We start from the raw sequence: 23,506 nt of genomic DNA, 5'->3' as shown, positions 1-23,506 counted from the left end.
CTCGTAAAGAAATGATGGCATCTGCATTTCTTGACATCAAGGGGGCTTTTGACTCAGTATCAGTCAATGTTCTGTGTCAAAAGTTAGAATCTGCGGGTTTAACCCCAAGACTGAATAACGTCTTATTCAACCTCCTTTCGGAAAAGGCAATGAATTTCGACAATGGCCACATGAAAATTCGGAGAGTCAGTTACTATGGACTACCACAAGGGTCCTGTTTGAGCCCCTTGTTGTATAATTTTTATATGAACGATATTGATGCATGCCTTGCACCTGGCTGTAACCTAAGGCAATTGGCGGACGACGGTGTTGTATCAGTCGCCAGCAAAAACATCGCCGACCTTCAAAGTCCTTTGCAAACCACACTCAACAATTTAGAAGTATGGGCCTCAAACCTAGGTGTCGAGTTTTCTCCAGAGCAAACGGAAATGCTGTTATTCTCTTTCTTTTACAACACTGAGAGTAATAGACGCTTGAATTTGGTTGACCCAAAGGTCGATATCTCTTTATATGGTAAAAAGATATCCATTGCCAGATCTTTTAGATACCTAGGGGTTTGGTTTGATAGCAAAAATGTATGGAGGACACATATTGACTATCTGGTACAGAAGTGTACAAGAAGAATCAATTTTCTCAGAACGATTACCGGACTCTGGTGGGGTGCACACCCCAAAGACGTCCTTAACCTATATAAGACTACGATACTGTCCGTCTTGGAGTATGGTTGCATATGCTTCCACTGGGCAGCCAAGTCGCATTTAATCCGATTTGAGAGGATTCAGTATCGCTGTCTTAGAATCGCGCTAGGTAGCATGAAGTCGACTCATAACATGTCACTCAAAGTGATGTCCGGAGTGATGCCGCTAAAGCTACGTTTTGAGCTACTATCGCTTCGCCTTTTCGTCCGCTCTACAGTATCAAATCCCTTGATAATCGAGAACTTTGAAACACTGCAAGAGATAGGTTCTAAATGCAAAATCATGAAGGTCTATCATGATTTTGTTTCCTTACAGGTGCACCCTAGTACTTCTCAAAGTATAACTAGTGCCAGCTTACCAGAGTCCTGCAGTTCCATTTTAAGTGTAGATACCTCATTGAAGGAGGAAATTAAAGGTATCCCCGATAACCTTCGCCGGATGACAATTCCCAGCAAATTTGTGGAGAAACATGGCCATACTAACAGTAACCATTTTTATACTGACGGATCCTCATCAGAGCAGGGCATTGGATTTGGTGTATACAACACGTGCTCCGAAGCATTCTTTAAATTACGCAAACCATACTCAGTATATGTAGCGGAGCTCGCCGCAATCTTTTATGCCTTATTACTGATAAGTGCATGCCTTGCGGATCAATATGTAATTTTTTCAGACAGCTTAAGCGCTATTCAAGCATTAAAATCCGTAAAGGCTGTTAAGAGCCCAGACCATTTTGTGAAAGAAATTGTAAAGGTTTTAAGCTCACTGTTTGAAAAGTCGTTTCGCATATCTCCGGTATGGTTGTCTGTTCATTGTGGTATACCAGGAAATGAACAGGCAGACCATTTGGCCAAAAGGGGAGCTGCAGAAGGGTCTTTCTTTGATAGGCCTATCCTTCCTCATGAGTACTTGCAGGCCCCACAGGCGTTTTGCATGGCACGTTGGCAAAATCTGTGGGACTCGGATGAACCCGGAAGGTTTCTGTATACAATCACTCCTCGTGTAAGCTTGAAGCCTTGGTTCCATAACACCCCTGGCAATCGTGCGTTCATTCGAATGATGTCTAGACTTAGGTCTAATCATTTCGCATTGGGTGCACATCTCCAGCGTATAGGACTGGTCGACTCCAAGGTATGTGGCTGCGGGCTTGGATTCCACGACATGGATAATCTTTTGTGGTCCTGCGTGGAATACGAGTCTGCTCGACCTGCCTTGCTGGATGCGGTCGAAAAACTGGGAAAATGTACTGATATTCCGATTCGGGATATATTAGCGGCATCGGACTGGGAATTCCTAAGGGCCATATTCGATTTCTGTAGAGAGAACGGCTTAACTGTGTAACTTTCCTTAAGCAAAATGTCTGTGAACCAACCAACATTGTTGGCAACAGCAATCTTGCATCCTATGTTATTTCCTCTTGTTTGTCTATGTGTTACATGTTGTACATCGCTTGTATGTTTGTGATGGATGTATGCATGAATGTAAGAATGAATGAGTGCAATGTGTATGGCTGAGTAATCGGCATTGACGGCAGACAGAAGATCGTTGCTTGAACGATGTTCTTGCAAGGATTTATTAGATAACTGGAACAATACAGACCCCCGCCATGTCACTCGGACCACTGATGGAAAGGACTACAACGATACAGACCCTCGCAATGTGATTTGGGCCACTAAACTGGACTACACTCGGACCACTTCGGATGGATGGATTTAACGAAATGCCTGGATTCCAAACGATACAGACCCCCCCAATGCCATTTGGAATATTGAACTGGAATAGACATCGTCGAAACCCGAATGATGTAGACTAGGCATGTGTAAAATGAACGAGAATCGCACCGTTCGAACAGTTCGGTAAAGTGCACGAACGAACGAGGTTCTTAACAAAAAGAACGACCAGGACTTTTGGAAGAAACTGACTACACCGAACGCGTTCGAACGTTCCGTTCAGTGTTCGACGGCACACATAAATGTGGTAATAAAACGTGCAAAATCATATTGCTTTCTCGCTCTTTCTCGCACCGTGCGAACGGGTCGTCAGAGATCAAAATGTACCCTGTTGGTGTTGAAATCGTACCCATACAACTCAATTCCTCGAACGCCGTCGAATTTGTCCAGCAGTGTTCGATACGTGTGCTGTTGGTGTGGAAATCGTATCTATACGACTGAATTCATCGAACGCGTTCGAACTGATGTTCGATCTGTGTTCTGTTGGTGTATAAATCGTACCTACACAACTGAATTCATCGAACGCGTTCGAACTGGTGTTCGATCTGTGTTCTGTTGGTGTGTAAATCGTACCTACACAACTGAATTCATCGAACGCGTTCGAACTGGTGTTCGATCTGTGTTCTGTTGGTGTGTAAATCGTACCTACACAACTGAATTCATCGAACGCGTTCGAACTGGTGTTCGATCTGTGTTCTGTTGGTGTGTAAATCGTACCTACACAACTGAATTCATCGAACGCGTTCGAACTGGTGTTCGATCTGTGTTCTGTTGGTGTGTAAATCGTACCTACACAACTGAATTCATCGAACGCGTTCGAACTGGTGTTCGATCTGTGTTCTGTTGGCATGGAAATTATACCTATACAATTCAAAAGATCGAGCCCGTTCAAACGGATTAGTCATTGTTCGCGAATGAACTGAACTGAATTGATTGCGCTCATCATGTTGATCCATATTTAAGTAGTTTTTTAAAATAGAATCCTTAAGTGTGTATAAGGCATGGGGTACAATATATGCAGGAGACATTTTTGCTCGTATTAGTTTTTTACATGCTAGTTTTTGGTCGGTTTTGCGATGGATTGTGTTGACCAGACAGCCGAGTGTTTAATGTTTTTAAATGATTGGTTTCAACCGCAGAATGAGTACTTCTTTGGCTACAGTATGCGTCTATGGTGGGTAAATGAAAAAGATAACGAGCGTTCTTTGTGAATAAAAACCTCATGAAACAAAGAACGAAAGAATCGTCGTTCGCGTTCGGTTCTTTTTGGTGAGCGAACTAGTTCGTTCGCGTTCGGTGAAAAGAATCGTTTTGCCCATGCCTAATGTAGACCTTCGCCACGCTTAAAGGACCAAAAATCATGGACTGGATTGATCAAAACCAAACCGTCCGAGTACACCCGGGATAAGGTGCCCTTCCATGGCTCAGAGAAGGAAATGTCTCCCTGCCAATATGGATTGTAGCGCCATGAACTACCTTTGTATTTTCTACTCTTCAGCAATACCGCCTTTTGTGACCGTTACTCCTGAATAAAAAAAAAAAATTATAAAAAGAACTTAGCATAGCAGTCCACACCCGGGTAAGAGTTTGTCTTGACTTTGTTGCTGCCGGGCTACCGCTGTGACGCGACAAATGCACGGAATGCACTCGACCAAAACATGAACCTACCGATCCGACATGCAGATGTGCGGAATGATGGCGTTGCCGCGTGACCGCTCCTATCCAGCGGGTAACTTGCATACTGCCACACTGTCTCCTGCTCGATGCATACACTGCAGGCAGGGGGAAGGATGCACCTCCACGATAAAAAAAACACCGTCATGAATCAGCGGTCGACCTAACGGTAGGCGGACTAGGCGGTCGCCGATGATCTCTAGGCTGTAGTATACTGTATGTGTACAAGTGGACAAAGTATTAACGACAAGGGCCCCCGGAAAGATGTTCGTTAGGGCTCCGTGGCTGGAGAACCCTTAGCACCTCCCCTCCCCCCATGGCGACAACAATTTTAGGGCCTGTGACCGATGATCGTAGGTGTCCCATGGCCACCCCCCCCATCCCACCATCCGCCGGTAATTTAAGTACATCGTTCAATCTTCCTGCTCCCGGTTATCAGTTAACATTGACAGGGGCATCAATTCGTCTTTCCGCCTTTCATGAACACCTTCCTTTCTTTGACCGATGGATCATAACATTCCGGAAGAAAACACATTCGGCGACAGTTTTGCTCACAAACGCACACTCGCACCCATGCGCAGTCGGCTCAGGATATCTGTGTAATCTACAGCATACGAAAGCAAAACCTTAGGGTGACAAAGTTATGTTTAATGCTTAACACGTTCAGCACGAAGACATGCCCCAGGGACTGCAAGTGAGCTTTCCAGTATGCCGGTTTCACAATCAGCTTGCGTTCTAAATGCCGGCGGATAGAAAAGTTGATGAAAATCAGCGCCGGGCTGAACGTGTAAATGCGAATTAGGGTTCTGCGCGTCACACAGCAAACCCTGTATCGTGCGCTAGCGATTCCGTAGTCATTTTTACATTGCAGCGTTTGAACTTATTGCGATTGTTTGGTTTGATTTGTGAAAATGCAACTTCATCGCCGCAATGTTTGTTAACGGCATTTTTAGGCGCCACAACAGCTTGCGAGCATTGACCACACGCGAGAAAGAGATGGCGCTATGGAAGGAAAAAGCACGGATGACGGCTGACAGCGATTGGCCGTCTGACGCACCAACACATCCAAACCTTCGACAGCGCGCTCAGGCGAGGGGTATTAGGCGGAGCCAGGGACGGGCAGCTCGACGAGCTGCTCGACAAATTTATCGTTGGAGGGAAAAAGAAGGCATGATAAAATTCTCCGAACGGCATGATTTCTTCCGTCGCTTTGCGCAGCGGGATACAGTCATTATCCAATATACGCTATCGTACGGGGCAGAGCGCATTAGCGTATCTCGAGTTTTCGCGTATAGCGGATTCCTATGGAAAAATAGTTTACACTACCGGTTAGAGGGTTGAAAAATATCGCCACAGAGTTTTTCATTTAAGTTGTTTGTTATAAAATAGGTATATTTTGCACAAATTTAATGCAAAATGCATTAAGAACATTAAAGAAATTCAAAAATAGCATAACATATTCAAAAAATTAAAATAATTGCAAAAACACATGGAGCTGTCAAATTTACAGGAATCGCGTACTGCGAATTCACGTATATCGAGTATCGCGTACTGCGGATAATTGCCGTAATCATAAGGTAGTGCACTGTCACACACAAACAAACAAACAAGACAAACATGTCAAATCCCATACATTTTTTATGTTCGATGTCGTGTTCGATTGGTGCTAGAGCGCCGGGTGATTATACTGCTCGAATTTATTCCCCGTGTTTGCCTATATGCGATATCGAGCAGTCGTTAACTGTTTTGTCATCCGTTTATTTTAACAGGAATGAACAACAAATGACTTGCCGGCTAGGACCGTAAAGATATCAGGTCAAGTTATAAGCCCGTTTTGACAGCTAGGTGGAAGAAGAATCGACGAAGAAAACTGACAGTTAGTTTTCCGCATTTGGCGAACGCTTTAAGTTCTCGAAGAAAAATTTCCATTTTAAATCACGGACTGTGTTCTAATAAACTAAAATATTCACCCAAATTGATCTCCACCAAATATTGACCATGCAACACGTAAACAATCCATCAATGCATATACAAGCGGAAAACCATCTGTCAAAATCGGAGCCCCGGGGGGGGGGGGGGATCGCCAAAAGCGCTATAACTACACCTCATTATACATTCCACCTTGCTTGCCGGTCTATATAGTACAGTCGTCAACTCGTACGACTTAACAACATGCCCGTCATGGGTTCAATCCCCAAAATAGACCGTGCCGCCATACGTAGGACTGACTATCCTGCTATTGGGGGGAACCAATTAGTCACTGAAAGCCAAGCCCACAAGTGGGTACAGGCAGGTCTTGACCGACAACGGTTGTTGAGCCATAGAAGAAAGAAGAAGAACAACAAATGAACTCAGTTAAACCAAAATGAACTTTAAACGACTGTTAAAATGTGTTCATTTATTCGCGATGCCGGCTATTGTTCTAATTTCCTTTGTGCTGATGATTTCGCTATCTCGTCCTAAGCGGAAAATCCTTAAACAATCATTAGCCGCTTTAACATCGCATTAGAGGCGTATGCTAAATATTGTATACACCGGAAGCTCAAAACTAATAGTGCCAAGCCAGAATCAATCTTTTTATCAAGGAATACGTGTATGAGAAGACTTCCCCAAAGAGATCTAGTGATGAGGCAAGAAAACTTACAATGAAAAAGGAGTATAAAATACCTTGGTTTGCACTTTGAACAGCGTTCTACATTCAAGATACACACTGAGAATTCTTCTTCTCTGGCTCAACAACCGATGTCGGTCAAGGCCTGCCTGTACCCACTTGTGGGCTTGGCTTTCAGTGACTAATTGATTCCCCCCCATAGCAGGATAGTCAATCCTACGTATGGCGTCACGGTCTGTTTGGGGATTGAACCCATGACGGGCATGTTGTTAAGTCGTACGAGTTGACGACTGTACTACGAGAATACCTGTACACACTGAGAATACCCTTATAAAATTAGACAAAATGGTTAACACTAAGAATCCATTCTTCAACCGGAAATCGAAATTGCATTTAAAAAATAAATTAGTTATTTATAAGGCATTTTTTCGACCAATAATCACATATGCTGCACCAGCCTGGAAAGGAATCGCTCTGTATCATCATAAAACGTTACAAGTTAAGCAAAACAAAATCCTTCAAATTATAATTAATGTCCATTCATGGTTTAACACAAGAGAGCTTCATAAGATTACAAATATGGCTACAATTAAAGAATTCATTGAAAGAATCTATAGCTATATAGTTAGGTTAGTTAGTTTAGTTAGCATAGTTAGGTAAGATAGATTCTAAAAAAAAATTGTGGGTTTTTTATGAATTTTTCCCACGCTACTACTCAACATCAAATCAAAATTGAAAAATCCTGCAAATACTAAACAGAAAACTTTAATAAAGAAAGCTTAAGAGTCGAACCCATTATCATAAGAAAAATTTGTAAAAACATAATTACATTAACTGCTACGAATCCAAATAAACTACTACTACTACTACTACTACTACTACTACTACTACTACTACTACTACTACTACTACTACTACTACTACAAAAATGCACGTACTAACAAAGTAATATGTTGTATTTGCTATGCTTTGTGTGTGGAAGCTAATGGTTAACGATTTTAAAATTACATAAAGTCCCTCAACTATGGCGACCTCCCAAAGAGCCTTTTCCACCACCTAATATTTTTAATGCACCTTGAACAGCAGTGTGTATGAAATTCAGTTTACAACCAATTGAACCAAATGAACCAGCACCGTACAGTTCATTCCGTTCACGTTAAAAGAATGAATGAGCCGGTTCTCAAGAAAGAAAGTTTTGGTTATTTTGATGCATCCAAATTAAAAAAAGACATGAAAATGAGTGCAAACATCCTAAGTGCCACAAATCCACTAAACGGCCACTAAACAGGTTATTAACGGCTCAAGCTCTCAACCTAAAAAGAATCTAAATATTATTTCGTTTAGCAGACGGCAAACGACTGGTGCATTCTAAAAATAACAAAAAAAGACGGTGGCGCCATCAGTTAGTGGGATAGCCAACCAGTGGAGCGTTCCTCGTTTTGATAGCTTTATGCGTCCCTCTGTACTGCTATATCGACTTCATGGACGGCACTGCAGTTAATCGACAAAATCATGCCAAAGACCTGGGCGTCCTGCTTGACTCAATTACTTGGCGTGGTTATCCGGGCAACTAATGAATTCCGCAACCCCATGTGCATCAAAGCTATCTACAACTGTATCGTTCGTTCGGTTCTGGAATATTCGTGCGTAGTCTGGAGCCCAACTACTGCTTCTTCAATTGCTCGACTTGAGGCGATTCAACGTAATCTCACGCGATATGCCCTACGTTTACTTCCCTGGCAGGATCGCAATAATCTTCCTCCGTATGCTGCGCGGTGCCGTCTTCTAGGCCTTGAACCTCTTTCGGTTAGAAGACGCAATGCACAGTGTTCTTTCATCGCTGGATTGCTAAATGGCTCTATCGACTCATCGCCTTTGTTGCATGGAGTCGATATCTATGCACCATCTCGAACACTTAGGTGTAGAGAAACTCTACGGCTCGCTCAACCCCGTTCCAGCGCTGGTCGGTCTGACCCTATGTTCCGCATGTCGGCTGTCTTCAATACTGTCTCGGACTGCTTCGATTTCGACATCTCGACTCAGTGCTTCAAAGAACGTCTCCGGCTTTTGCCATGGCCGCAGTGAATTGCGCTGCAAATCATGTTTTGTTATGTTTTTTTTTGTAATGAACTGTTACATCTTAATTAGGCCATACGTCCCGTTGAAGATTAAATTAATAATAATAATAATAATAATAATAATAATAATTATTATTATTATTATAATCTATATATATAAAAATCTCGTGTCACGGTGTTTGTTGCGAGCAAACTCCGAAACGGCTGGATCATTTTCAACGAAACTTTGCACACACCTTATGGTGGTATGAGAATAGGTTTTTAGACTTAAAAATCATTCAGATGTTACACTAAACTTAATTTAATAATGATTTTCTAACTCCCATACAAAGAGCAGGATTGTTGTTGTGTTGTATACAGCACTTTGACACTTGGTGTAAGGTGCCTGGCGGTTTACACTCGATGATCGGATCCTGAGGGGATACGCGCACGATATAACTATCCCAAGTAAAAAAGCAATAATGGAATATTTTAGTTTTTTTTTCGGAATAACTCAGTTTGTCGGGCCAGCCAGTAATAATAATAATAATAATAATAATAATAATAATAATATAGTTTCGCATTGAACGCACCGCTAGAACTAGAACGGCGATGCGATTGTTGACATACTTAACGCTAATGTAAATCATTAGGACTGAAGCAAGTGAGATTTGAGTAAAGCTCGTTGGTGTTGATACCCGCGTGTCTGACCCCACGGTTATTTTTATAGATTTTTGCTTGGAAAGTTAGAAAGGTATACAGGTATATAGATAGGCTAGGTGAATCATATTGCAAAAAAAGATAGCAATATAATACAGGGTTTCACACTTTATCTCAACTTTATCTTTATCTCAGAAAAGAATAGTTAGGCGTTTTCAGAACACTGTTGTATACAAGGGTTATACGTGTAAACAATTTGCTTGACCGCATGTCCGTAAGGTGAACAGCGTGTTCGAGAAATGCCCAAAGAAAGAAACAGTGTGCCGCAGATTCAGCATTGCATCCGATGAATACAGGTATCAACGTTTTCATCAGCGTTTTCAAGCACCATACCGCAGTCTTGGCATTGGTTAAGCTAGATTCGGGAAGGGGTCCCGCGGTCTTTAGATAAATTGTGAAACCCTGTAATGAGATATGAAACGCCATATATTCAGCAAACTAATGAAACTATGCATCTTTCGTTTTTTTACTAGTGCAAATTAGTGAAGCAGCTTAATCTGTGGCGCTTGGGTATATTCAAAATCATTTTGAAATAATGAGCAGAAAAATTTCTAACATACGCAAATTTAGAAGAAAAACAAGAAATTGTCAATTTTAATATATTTGAGTAAATCGCTTTCTAGGGTCAAATTGGCATACTTTTTCTGCGATCAGACTAACGAATTAATCTGTAGTTCAACCGATTCCAAGACTTCACAGGTTTGCGAAGTTCGAATAAACAGAAAATACGTTCACATCAATGAACGACTCGCTTCTCTCTCGTTCACTTAAAAGAACCGAAATACCCATCTCTATTGCAGTCGTCAACTTGTGCGACTTAACAACGTGCCCGTGATTGTTTCAAATCTCGAATAGACCGTGCCCGCATACGTTGGACTTGAGTATCCTACTAAGGTAACAAAAGTCACTGAAAGCCAAACCAAATTACCAGTGGGATTGCCTTGGCCGGCAACGGTTGTTGTGCCAAAGAAGAAGAAGAAGAGGAAGTGTATTGCGCAATCCTACACTACGCCATTGTGTTCCACACTCGAAAAGGACTCAGTGAACTTTCGAGAAAGCACGTTCTGTGGAATAGTGAAGAATCCTACAAGGACAGATTCGATGAGAAAATTGCAGAATGATTGTAATATCGCAGCAAAAGAGGGGCGTATATTCTCCTTTATCCCGGATGCGGCAACATGGTTGACCAAGAAGCATAGAGATGTCGACTTTTATGTCACGCCGATCCTTTTCGGTCATGGCTGCTTTAGCAGTTGATTTGCTCAAATTTCAGTGTTAATCATGTATCGACGTTGCAGAGACAGCGGAGCGCGTCATATTTTGATGCCCCAGAGTCATCTCGGAGCGTCCGCAGCTTAACACCATAAATGGGATGGAGATAAGCTTAACAAATTTGATACAGTTCATGCTGAAGAGTGACGCTATGTTGATAACTACAGCCATGATAATACGACTGATTGTGACAAAGCTAGAGCGACAGTGGCAAACTAGTCGAGCACAGGCGGGCGTAAGTGTTTGGGTTGGTGAAATTCGTAGTTAGTGTTATATTCGTGAGTAAAAATTCTTGCTATCACGTGTGAAATGACAGACTGAGGGCCACAGTATTGCCCCTCCTGCGAATAAATGCCGTGTGGTGGATAATTCCGCGAGAGGGTGCGAAAGACCAAGGGTTGTTGTTATTATCATTAGATCATTAGGGTTAGATTAACATTTCCCAAGGTTAGGGTTCTGTGTTCTCCCTCTGGGTGTCTATGAAGACTTTTCTCTCCTAGAAAAAACACACTCAATCTAACACAGCAAAGTTGACGCTGTGTTTGAGAGCCTCGCTCGATTAGCTCTTGCAGTGATTCCTTGATATCGCAGTATTTCTAGTGAGCATGAAGCACGATGGCACGAGAGCGATGAGAGCGATAATTCCTCCACTTATTTCTATCTCTCTTATGTTTCATTACAGTACGTACTTAAGCACATGGCATTCTCGTTCTTTCTCTCCTCCTTCATTCGTAATACAGAGAATCGTTGAGTATCAGATTCAAACCTGGAGATGACCAAACTCGTCACCCATGTAGTATATTACGAGGGGGGCAAAATGTTAAACATTTTACTGTTTTAATGTGTTCTCCCACATTTGAAAGATATGTCGTTATGTGATTTGTTGATGTACCCTGTACCCTGATGTAATTCCTCGATATCAAGGATAAATTCTGTTGATGAAACTCATGGATTGACCGCTTTGTACTGGTGATCTCGTTCATTCCTGGGAAACGTTCGCCGCGACGCTTTTTTTCACTCATTTCATAGGTCTATAGATACAGGGTTTCGAGTCATATAATGGAATAGTTCAAACGGTTAAAAGAATGTTCTCAACAGACCTTGACTTTTGTGTTATGAACATAACAAGATGTAGTTGTTTAGTAAGGTGCTTTGAGGAGAGCAGGTGGTGGAATCTAGAGCATTTTAAGAAATTTGTCACTTGACATAACATCTCCGGGATTCAATCCTATGTTTACGTCCTATGGGTCTTACAGTTTAGCATAATGAATGCCAGTTTTATTCCGTAAATATATTGTATAATTAACTTTTTCTTGAACGCATTCAAGCAGAGAAATAAATCATCTTTTACAGTCAACGCTCGCTTATTTCAGAAGCGATGGAATTGTGAAACAAGAGGGGGTTTTCAAAAAAGAGAGTTCTCAGATTAATCCATCCAGAGAGTTGACTGTATTAAACTTAAATCTTTTTACATTCATCCCGTATTATCTACAAGACTAATTGACAGTTTAATTGAAATAAGAAGAGGCTGTCCCCGAGATGCGCTATTAATGGGGACTGAGACGAAACTGCGTATCTCTAATTTCCGCCTAAGTTGAAGGCCTAATGTTTTTGCACGATTGGAAATCATGCACGCATTATGTGAAGTGAACTAAGTATCCACCCGTTGCGCCAATTTTTTTTTGCACGAAGGTAGTATTTTTAGCCGTATTGAAAGAATCTGTACACGAAGCACTTACATACAGATAAAGTTTAACACATTTTATTCACAATTAAAATAAACCCAAGCTGATCTCCGTTCGCGGTGAGATAAATATCAACGCAGTTTCCATCCAAAATATTGGTAAATCCCGAGTATAGTTGCATGTAATGAGTAGTTTTAGCCAAATAATTGACCATTTGATTTGATTTTGAACAAAGCTAACAATAAAGAAGATCAAAAGATTTTTAAATCTCATCTTATAAGACCATTTAAAATGTGACAATTGATGATTCAAACAAGTACAATTTTCTCAATGAAGTAGCAAATTTACAAAACCGCGTATCTCTGAATCCGCATGTAAAAAGATACCTCGTATCTCAACAAATACCTGAACTATTTATGATGAAAAAAATGAAATGTTTAATAATTAAAAGTAAAACACAACACGGGCATGCGCAGATGAATACTCACGGCTCATACGCGAAGAGAAACGAGTTCACCGCTCCAAGAAACTCACATGAGAAGAGCCAAACATGCGGGAACTCGAGTAAACCAGAGAGGCGTACGGGCCAACACGAAAGTTTTACCAAGCAGCTCACCGAAACAACGTTGTACGCCTGCTGTCGCTACAAGGATGGAGATCTGGTCAATAACCAGCCAGAGGTCCTCTCACAGTGGGCTCAGTACTTTGATGAATTACTCAACGACCAGTTTAACGAACAGCTAGAAGCGCCACTAGCAGATAGTGTCATGCTACTGCCACCTAGCATAGAAGAAACACGAAAGGCTATCCGTCGGCTGAAAAATAACAAGACACTCGGAACCGACGGAATTGCAGCTGAACTGGTCAAGAATGGAGGTACAAGACTAGAAAACGAGATTCATCAAATTGTTGCTGAGGTGTGGGATAGCGAATCGATGCCTTGTGATTGGAATCTCGGCATCATCTACCCCACATACAAGAAGGAAGACAGGTTGGACTGCAACAACTACAGGGGTGTTACGGTGTTGAATACCGCCTATAAAATATTCTCCCTGATCCTTCAGGATCGCCTTGTCCCGCACGTCGAAGAGATAGTCGGAAACTATCAAAGAGGATTACGAAACGAAAAATCAACCACTGATCAGATTTTCACCATGCGGCAGATCTTAGAGAAGATGGCTGAATACAGAAACGACACATACCATCTCTTCATTGACTTCAAAGCCGCATATGATAGCATAGCCAGGGTAAAACTGTATGACGCTATGAGCTCATTTGGAATCCCGGCCAAACTGACAAGGCTAGTAAGAATGACTATGACCAACGTCACTTGCCAGGTGAGGGTAAATGGAAAACTCTCAGGACCTTTTGCTACCACAAAGGTCTGCGCCAGAGGGACGGGCTTGCTTGTCTCCTATTCAACCTGGCGCTAGAGAGGGCCATCCGTGACTCGAGGGTGGAGACTACGGGAACCATCTTCTATAAGTCCCAGATCCTGGCATACGCTGATGATATAGACATCATTGGTCTGCGGCTCTCCTATGTAGCAGAAGCCTACCAAGGGATTGAGCAGGCGGCAGAGAGCCTCGGATTGCAGATAAACGAGGCAAAGAGCAAACTGATGGTGGCAACATCAGCGGCGCTACCAATCAATAATCCAAACCTACGTAGGCGTGTCGTACAGATAGGTAAACGCGCTTTTGAAGTCATCCCACAATTCACCTATCTCGGGCAAAAGGTCAGCAACGAAAACAGCATGAAGGCTGAGTTGCGCGCAAGGATGCTGGCTGCCAATCGATCTTTCTACAGCCTGAAAAATCAGTTCAGCTCAAAAAACCAGTCGCGACGGACGTAACTGGGACTGTATAGCAGCCATTTAGTACCGGAACTCACATACGCCGCTGAGAGATGGACACTGTTCAAAGTTGACGAAACCCTCTCAGCTGCGATCGAGAGGAAGATACTCAGAAGGATACTTGCCTATGCTCCGTATGTGTGGATGGACAATGGAGGAGCCGTTATAATGACAAGCTATACTAGGCGTTATAATGACAGCTAGGTGTGTAACGGTAGTAGCGGTAGTATCGCCGGATAAGTAAAAATAAGTAAGTAAGTTGCACACAACGTCAACGCCTCTTGTTTCAGATATACTCCCCCCCCCCTGGAAACTACCATAAACAGCTTACCACATTGGGTTCGGGATTGGGATTCACAGTTTCGAATCTTAACCTGGATTGAGATTCGAAAAAACGAATCCCTTCAAAGTTTCATTTTTCTCATAACTACTCGGAAATCAGTAGAAATAGGTGAAATCTATTAAGATTAAGATAACGTTCGTGAAAACCAAAGTCATCATAATGAATAGGCCCAAGTAAATGTAGAAGGTGTATAAAACTACTGCTGAACAAGTTATAATGTTGTAAAACGAGTTTTGAGAATAATAAGAATTCAATTTGTCAATTCATAGAACAACTAATAAAAAGAACGTTGGTAAGAATTTTCGATTTCCATACGCAAAATCAAATGCCAGTGTGCATACATACGCACGCACCAGCCAAGAAGAACATGTAAGAAAATCGTTGTTTCGAGGGCGTAAATATAGCCAGTACGTATGTAAAGCAGTCACAGGCTCATCTTTGCCCCTCTCGAACACAAATACAAACACAAACACAAACACACACACACACACACACACACACACACACACACACACACACACACACACACACACACACACACACACACACACACACACACACACACACACACACACACACACACACACACACACACACACACACACACACACACACACACACACACACACACACACACACACACACACACACACACACACACACACACACACACACACACACACACACACACACACACACACACACACACACACACACACACACTCACACACACACACACACACACACACACACACACACTCACACACACATACTGTGTATTCCTCATGTCTTACGGTGTCTTACGAAGATTTTTCTCTCCTTGGACAAAAAAACACACGCGGGCGGACGGTGGATCACGTCATCTTTCACTGCCCTCGATTCGCCAAGGAACACCTGCAGTTGAACGTGAGTTGCAGGTTAGAAGTCTGCCGTTCTAACCTGGTACAAGTGATGACCAGCAGCTCGGTGATGTTTAAATTCGTTGTGAGTGTATGTGTTAGTAAGTGTTGAGTGTGCGTCGAAGAAATTGCCTATTGTTTCGCGTCGCCGTCATAACCGTTAAAGTTTCGCGTGATACCTGTGTATCTGTCCCGCAAACTTAGGTGCAACGTGCAACAGCAAGAACAAAACGCTAAATATATATATATATATATATATATATATATATATATATATATATATATATATATATATATATATATATATATATATATATATATATATATATATATATATATATATATATATATATATATATATATATATATATATATATATATATATATATATATATATATATATATATATATATATATATATATATTGATATATATATGGATGTACTATGTTCTACATGGTACAAACATATATATACTCCAAAATCTTCTTGCTCATAACACCCTGCTACCTTTCTGTTCTCTTTCTGTTCGAAACACATACACATTTTTTCGTACTCATACAAATTTCCAAACGCAACATGCTCTACTACACCTCATAACGTATCTACAGGTTCCGGCATGCTATCTCTCCCCCTTGTTTTTGATTTCAGATCGATACTGGCAGAGCACCACAGAATGTGGAACGCAGATCAGCAAACTTGCTGAACTTTTCCACTGTTTCCATGCGCATAGGACAGGAATTTTCTTACACCGTTTCTTGGGAGTTAGTGTGTTAATTCAATACTGCTACAGCAAATTCTGTAAGCTGAAGAGTTACTTAACTGGCATCCCTTTTCTCATTAAAACTTCAATCTTTTTGAACAAATGGGACATTTTATTCATATAAATAGTGTCTCGCAGTCATTTCTTTCTGTATTCCAGAAAACTTTACTTTCCGTGGAAGGTATACAAAGATATTATGAAAAACATGTTAACACGAATGAACATATTCATAAGACAAACCTATATCAGAAAGTTTTTAAATGAGAATATATGTTAAACTATACTCATGTTAAAATAATGATCTTGTGACTAAATTATATTTTCACATATACATACAAATACATATATATACATACATATATATATATGTATATATATATATATATATATATATATATATATATATATATATATATATATATATATATATATATATATATATATATATATATATACATATATATATATATATATATATATATATATATATATATATATATATATATATATATATATATATACATAAGTGATATACGATATGATATATAAATGATATATGATACGCACGTAACGTTGAAGTATAAAACGAAAAGCCTAACATCAAAGCAAGTCCAAGCAAAACATGAGAATACCACTACCAAGAGACTATAACATTAGACTCTTAGAAAAAAACTTGTTGAATGCGACACTGTTTGATTTTGAAAATGAAATGGGAATAGAAGTGTGTGATATGAAGAAAAAAACACATACACACATAAAAACGCGCACGCACGCACTCACACACTACTCACTATATAATACATTGTAATAAATATATATATATATATATATATATATATATATATATATATATATATATATATATATATATATATATATATATATATATATATACACACATATACATGAATATCCATATACATATTTTTCCACACAGGCAAATGCACATACGCATAGACACGTACTCGAACACCCCCGCGTCCTTTTTTTCGGGCTATACTGATACTTTTCACACACCGAGGTTGATTGGAGTTCAATAAACACAGCGGAAGACAATAAAACACCACTGAATTCTTTAGTAGTGCCTTCTCACTTTTTCGTGTATTGTTTGCAACTAAGGTTTCTTCAATCGGGTAGGTAACTAAAATATGGGCAGTGTGGTCAGTTTGACTACCGCCTTCAGTTATCCTGTTGCTTTTTGCACTTGCAATTCATCAAACCCCTTCTGCAACTCCCGACTTGCACGAGTGTCTCGGTCTTAAACATTGAACAGCTTTGTTCGTACTGAAAGTTTAGCAGTTTTACCATTGCTGGCTCCCAACTTCCATACGGATGGTATTCTCAGTGCTACTCTCGCTGAATGGTGGGTTCTACGGTTTCTCCAAACGCTCTGACAAACGATCGGGAGAGTTCTCTTTCAATTCTCTTCACTGCCTTGACCAGTTAGCGGAAGAAAGGGGCATTGGAATGAGACCTCAGCGGGTATGTCGAGAAGCAAAATGTTCATAGTGTAATCGCTGATGATTTTTTCGATTGAGTGTTTTCGTTATTCTGTTCGTGTAAAAAAAAGTCTTTCAAGAACTCACCATATTTCTTGTACGAGCTCTAATATTGTTCAAGATAAAATATAGGGTGAATTATAGGTGTGTTGGTAGTATCATTAGTATTGGTATTGCACTAAAATGACAATTTAAGAGTAATTTAGTTATATTTTTTTGTGAAATGTTTTCTGCTCTTTTACAAAGGGGTTTCAAATTAAACGGTGCCTTTCCATTACATAGTGGCCGAAGAATCTATGGTTTTATAACAAGAATTATTTTTTTTGAATATTAGGATATCATTAGATAATTTTTATTGTTATTAAAACTGTAAGAGACTACACAACCTCAATGTTTTAATGTTAAACCTAAATCTGTATGAAATGGAACAAATATAATGTAATTCATTTCTCTTTGGTCCTATTTCCGCAATAAAAAGTATTTTTTATCAAAGTGTGATAATAACCCACATACACATTGAAACACATCTGCTTTCTATGACTTATGACTGGCCTATCCTGAATTACAAATTTAGCTGACAATTACAAATTATAATGTTCTGCTGATCTACAATTTAATTGTTTCAAACACGGTCAAATTATCACGTTTATCTTATTCTCGTAATCGAGATGTCTCGACGGCGAGTTGAATATTGCTAGTGGAATCAGGTCTACTTTGCAACTAAAGTATCCCGCGTATAGTTTCGGTTACGTGGTTTCCATGTAAATGTGTCAAGTAGGCGAGTTTTATACATGAAAGTGTCTACGTTTTCTTTCGATTTTATTGTCGATTCAAGCAAATTTTTCTGGAAATCAAAAACCTAGTGGGAAATGGATTTAAAACGATATTTTGATAGTTTTGAAGCAAAATATTCCTGTTTTCTGCTATGGAAAACTAAGTACTGTTTTGTGTTAAAATAAACTCAAGAAAATCATTCAAACGTCAGTATAATAAAATTTAATGGACCAAAAGTAAAAAAGGGGTTAATTCAGTGAAGTTAGATAAAACAGATTATTTCTTTTGATTTTCTAGGAAATTTCTTACATTAAATGCGTATTTTAAATGCATCTCCTAAAATTTGTTTGGCAATTTGAGGCATACTGCAATTTAGGATGCACGTCTCGATAAATTTTTCCTAGCTTTCGGTTTGCAAAATAATATGTTACCATACAAATTATAAATTTATCGTCTCAGACGATAGCACAACTGTAGCACTTGATATATCAAAAATGGTACGACGCTACCAGCAAAATACATGCTTTCGCAACTAAATGCATTCAGGGATAGATTTTGACGACCAATTTAGTTTTTTGCATCCAACACAAGAAATATGTTATTTTGTATGGAAGAGAAAGCAAATGATTACAGTGGAGCGCCGTTTATCTGGGTACATTTTATTCGGCTGTTTTTCACCTTTTTCTAATATCCCCCTCAGAACGTAATGTAACCTTTGCATTGAACTGTCATTTCTCAATAACACGGATAAACGGAAAGCCGGATAACAGATACCCGGATAAACGGAGCTCTACTGTAGTTGATAATATGATCCCAATTGACATTTTCAAGCACGAAAAATCGGCAATTCGAGCAAATTCCTTCAAACTGGAGCCTTAAACTTCCTTTAAACTGCACCAGTTTAAGGCAATTCAGAAAAGTCCTTTAAAATCAACTGTGATGCGGCTTTTTCACTACTTTATTCTAGATTCGCTTGGAAATGATGTTTCCTATCGTTATAGTTGGCCATGTTCCCATTTTATACTTAAATAATATCCGTTTTTTATAAAATAACGTCTCATAATTAGCTTTTGTTTTTCATCAAAAAAACCTTATCTATGAATGAAAAATAACCTCGTCCAATGGCATCGTCCATCGATAGAGGAACGTCTAATTTACAAACACACCAAATATTGGCAATTTCAACACACTTGATCACACACAAATCCACAATTTAAAGCGTATCGAGTTCTAATCGAGCAGATATGGGAAAACAATTTCGAGCAAATGTCATTGAGATATCACTACAAGTACTTTGAAGATAGTGTTGGTGAGAATATTTCCGACAAATTTAAACTTATAGAACTAGTACGTATGAATAAAATAACAACACTTCATTTACAGATAATCAATTCTGAAGATTAAATAGATTTGTTTTGAGGTAAATAATATCAATGCCATAGTGATTACTATTCTCTGTTATTTATTTTATTATTTTAAAACTATTGGAAATGGAAGCCAATAAAATATTCTCAAACTCGACTTGAGTTGAAAATTTGGCACGATTCCGTTTCAAAAGTTCTATTTCGTGTTATATTGCGTAACCAGATCAGAGGTTTGTTTTAAAATACGCCAAAAGCAAGGCAGACATCACGAAACGATTGGTTATAATATAACAATCGTTAAAAGTTACCCGGAGTTGTTAAAATTTGCTCGAATTTGGCATCAAGAACACATTGAGCTCATTTGTTAATTTTAACGACTGGTCCTAGGTCATCGATAAACAAACGATCGTCAAATTTAGGTAACAACAGCAAACATTCCGGTTCTGCTAAAATATCGTTGTTGAGGTTTGTGTGTCCTTTTTGTTTTATCGGATAAGCGTTGTATCCATTGAATCGATTAAGTTCTCATGGCAATTTAAAAATATTTTTCTGATATCGCAAAAGAAATGGTTTGAAATTAACAGCCGTTAAAAATAACCAGATTCGTTACAAATTGCTCGAGTTTGGCATCACGATCGCATTGAGTTCATTTGTAAATGTTAACGACGTATCCTATGCCGTCGTTAAATAAACGATTGTCAAGAGCGTATGCAATACGAATTAACAGCCGTTTCCAATCGAGCAGTCGTTTCAGCATCTACACTACTATGAGAAATAGTGTATCATCTACACGACCTAGGGAACCGCTTGTAATGGATCGCAATAACCGATGTTGGAGTAGGTATAGAAATATAAAATACAACAAATAAAAATAAGAGATTTATAGCAATAACTTCGCATTAAATGAATCCGAAGTTTTCCTTTCAAACACCGCTTTTCTACCTCCACAGCTTCTACAAGGTGGATTCCTGATTCAATGTTATTTGTAACGAAATGTCGGTTACAAGGCTAGAATGCAACTGCATTTTCGCATGTAAATACTATTTTGAGCTTTTTTTCCTTCTAACTGTTGTGAACAATTTGCTTTGTTGAATCAAAATAAAATACAACCGGCCATTATATTATTTTTTATTTAAATATTTATAACCAATGTGTCGAAATCATCCCACTTGGTGTAGATTTTACCCCATGAAGGTGTATGATACCTGCATTTCAGTCTTGGTGCAACAAAAACATACATTTATATTTTTATTTAAATGTTCTCAAATCAAACCCAGGAACCAAATCACCCCTACTTCCCCTACATACCATTTCTAAAATGAATGGGTTTACAATTGCTCTCCTGATAATTATCCACCTACCGATGTATATTCTCTCAAATATATATATACGCATACTAAATCCAGTGCAAACAGATGCAGATAATAGTTGCCAAGACCATCATAAAGTATGTCTGAAAATGTTATTTTACAGTCGTTTCCCCTCCTGAGTAGAAAAAAAAATCTGTCGCATTTTAATTATTTTTTTCCATATAGGGTCTTTCTCTCTGCGCCATAAAAATGCAGATGACCATTCATATTTTAACCATTCTCGTTGTTTTAAACTAATAACCATTTTTCTACACCATTGCATGCAAACAACATAATAACCCTCAATGAAATTACATATTATTTTATATTTTTTGTTTAATTCTTTATATTCACATGGTAATCGTTTTACAAAATAGCAATTCGTACACTGACCCGCTAGTCGTCGAATCAGAAAAGAAAATATAACCAGAACAAAAAAGAATGAGACAGCTCAAAATGTTCATTTACGAGAGTCATAAAAAGAAAATCATGTTGATACTGTTGCGCTCACTCAATCTGTTGATCCAAGGAAAATATGGAAAGAACTCCTTCCTAAGTATCAGGACAGTTGGTGCATGAGGTGTTCAAATTTTGCTAGGAGGAAGGGTGTTTCAATTATGAGACGTAGGAGGTATACCGGAACGGTCACTCACTCAGATAGTCAGTAGACCTGAGAGATTGAAATGGAAAATGAGCGTCAGGTGTGAGTTTTCGACCTAAACAGATACGGGATAGGGAAGGGTGTGGGCGCTTGCGCACAGAAGCCCTCAAGTTGTTGCGCTGATGGTAAAAGAATGACTGAGAGCATTTTTCCAAAACCCATTACGTCTCATTCTGTCACCGTTTCTTTCATGTTTTGACATCATTTTGTATCAATCCTGTTGCTTCACTGAGTATCGACGTCATACCTTAGAACATCGCGTTTAAACTAGTGTGGGAATTTGTAGGTGACCCTTTTTCGTGGCATTTCATTCACTCTTGGGTTTGTCGCCCACGTTCTAAAAATTTATTATCTGTAAAATGCATTTTTTTTCTGATAATGACGCTTGTTTAGCGTAAATACTAATTTAACTTATTATTATTGCGTGTCAAATATTAAACTATCGCATCACAACCTATTCAGACTTTCGAGACACATCATTTCCACACAGCCGGCTAGTCAATTTTTGCTGCCAGTGGACGATCCAGTTGGGAGTCGAAACTGCCTGGCGTTGTAAAAACCGAATAATATGTTTATTCGATTTATAAATCACCGGACTGCTCCTGTTGTACTAAATATTAGGTAATATTATATAGATCACTCAATTCTGTCCGAAGCACTTGAATCGAATATGACGAGTCGAAAATTTGTTATCGGTTAATCCTGTCAAACATTGCGAGGGTTGCGAGCAGTTTCATCTGCTCGAAATCTTATGGTATTTTAAATATTTTTTGTTTATTATTCATAAATAATTTTTTCGCGGTGATCACTTTTTCAATTTTTGTGGATTTTTTCAAAATAAAATGTCAAAATTCAAGTGTTTAGTTTGCTACAAATCGTACCGTTATTCCTGACCTCGGGATGCTATTATTATAACTGCTAATATTATGGGCGAAAAAACTGTCTAGGATCGCAAGCTTTTTAAAGCGAGGGCTCTGGGGCTGTGAACTTGTATGGCGTGCGAGTCCTCGCGCGCCATCGAAAATCGCCGTCAAATGCACGGCGGGGTCTGTCGAGTGCCGATCTGGTGGTACAGACTAGTGTTGGCCGTTCCGGTCTGAACCTAGTAAAAAAGTTCCGTTCTTTATGTAGGCCGTTCCGTTCCGATCCTTTATACAAAATCGTTCCGTTCCGTTCATTCCGTTCATTCCGTTCCGTTCATTTCGTTCTTTCCGTTCATTCCGTTCTTTCCGTTCATTCCGTTCAATTCGTTCTTTTCGTTCACTCCGTTTCGTTCCGATCTTTGCCGCTTCAATATTGTTAGCAAGGTGCTAACCAAAGTGGGTATAAGGACTACGTGGGCTTATAGGTTTGGCGGGAAGGCCATATTGGACGAACGAATGACAGAAGGGGATTCGATTGTGATACGTAGTTTTTCACCCACACTACGACACATCAACCAAAACAGCCATTGGAATTCTCACGCATACAACAACAAATGATCGAATCCCCTCCTGTCATTTCGTTTTCATTTTTCTACAGCACGGCTATCAAATTGTTCGGGATAAGCCCAC

General features: G+C 39.5%; 1 protein-coding gene across 4 annotated transcripts in view; it reads right to left on the bottom strand.

Moving 5' to 3' along the window:
• The window catches only part of LOC11175855 (uncharacterized), a 206,123-nt gene extending 188,444 nt beyond the window's left edge, over positions 1-17,679 (bottom strand). The window contains exon 1 of one of the 4 annotated variants that reach the window (XM_061641036.1): positions 17,258-17,679. The gene's annotated coding sequence lies outside the window, so the exon portion shown is untranslated. The remainder of the gene's footprint in view (positions 1-17,257) is intronic. The other 3 variants (XM_061641042.1, XM_061641049.1, XM_061641054.1) reach the window with 3 other exon arrangements.
• Positions 17,680-23,506: the final 5,827 nt, after the last annotated feature.

Source organism: Anopheles gambiae, chromosome X (genome assembly GCF_943734735.2).
Source record: "Anopheles gambiae chromosome X, idAnoGambNW_F1_1, whole genome shotgun sequence".
Lineage (NCBI taxonomy): Eukaryota > Metazoa > Arthropoda > Insecta > Diptera > Culicidae > Anopheles > Anopheles gambiae.
The sequence above is the reverse complement of the archived record's forward strand: the minus strand, read 5'-3'. Positions and strand labels throughout refer to the sequence as shown.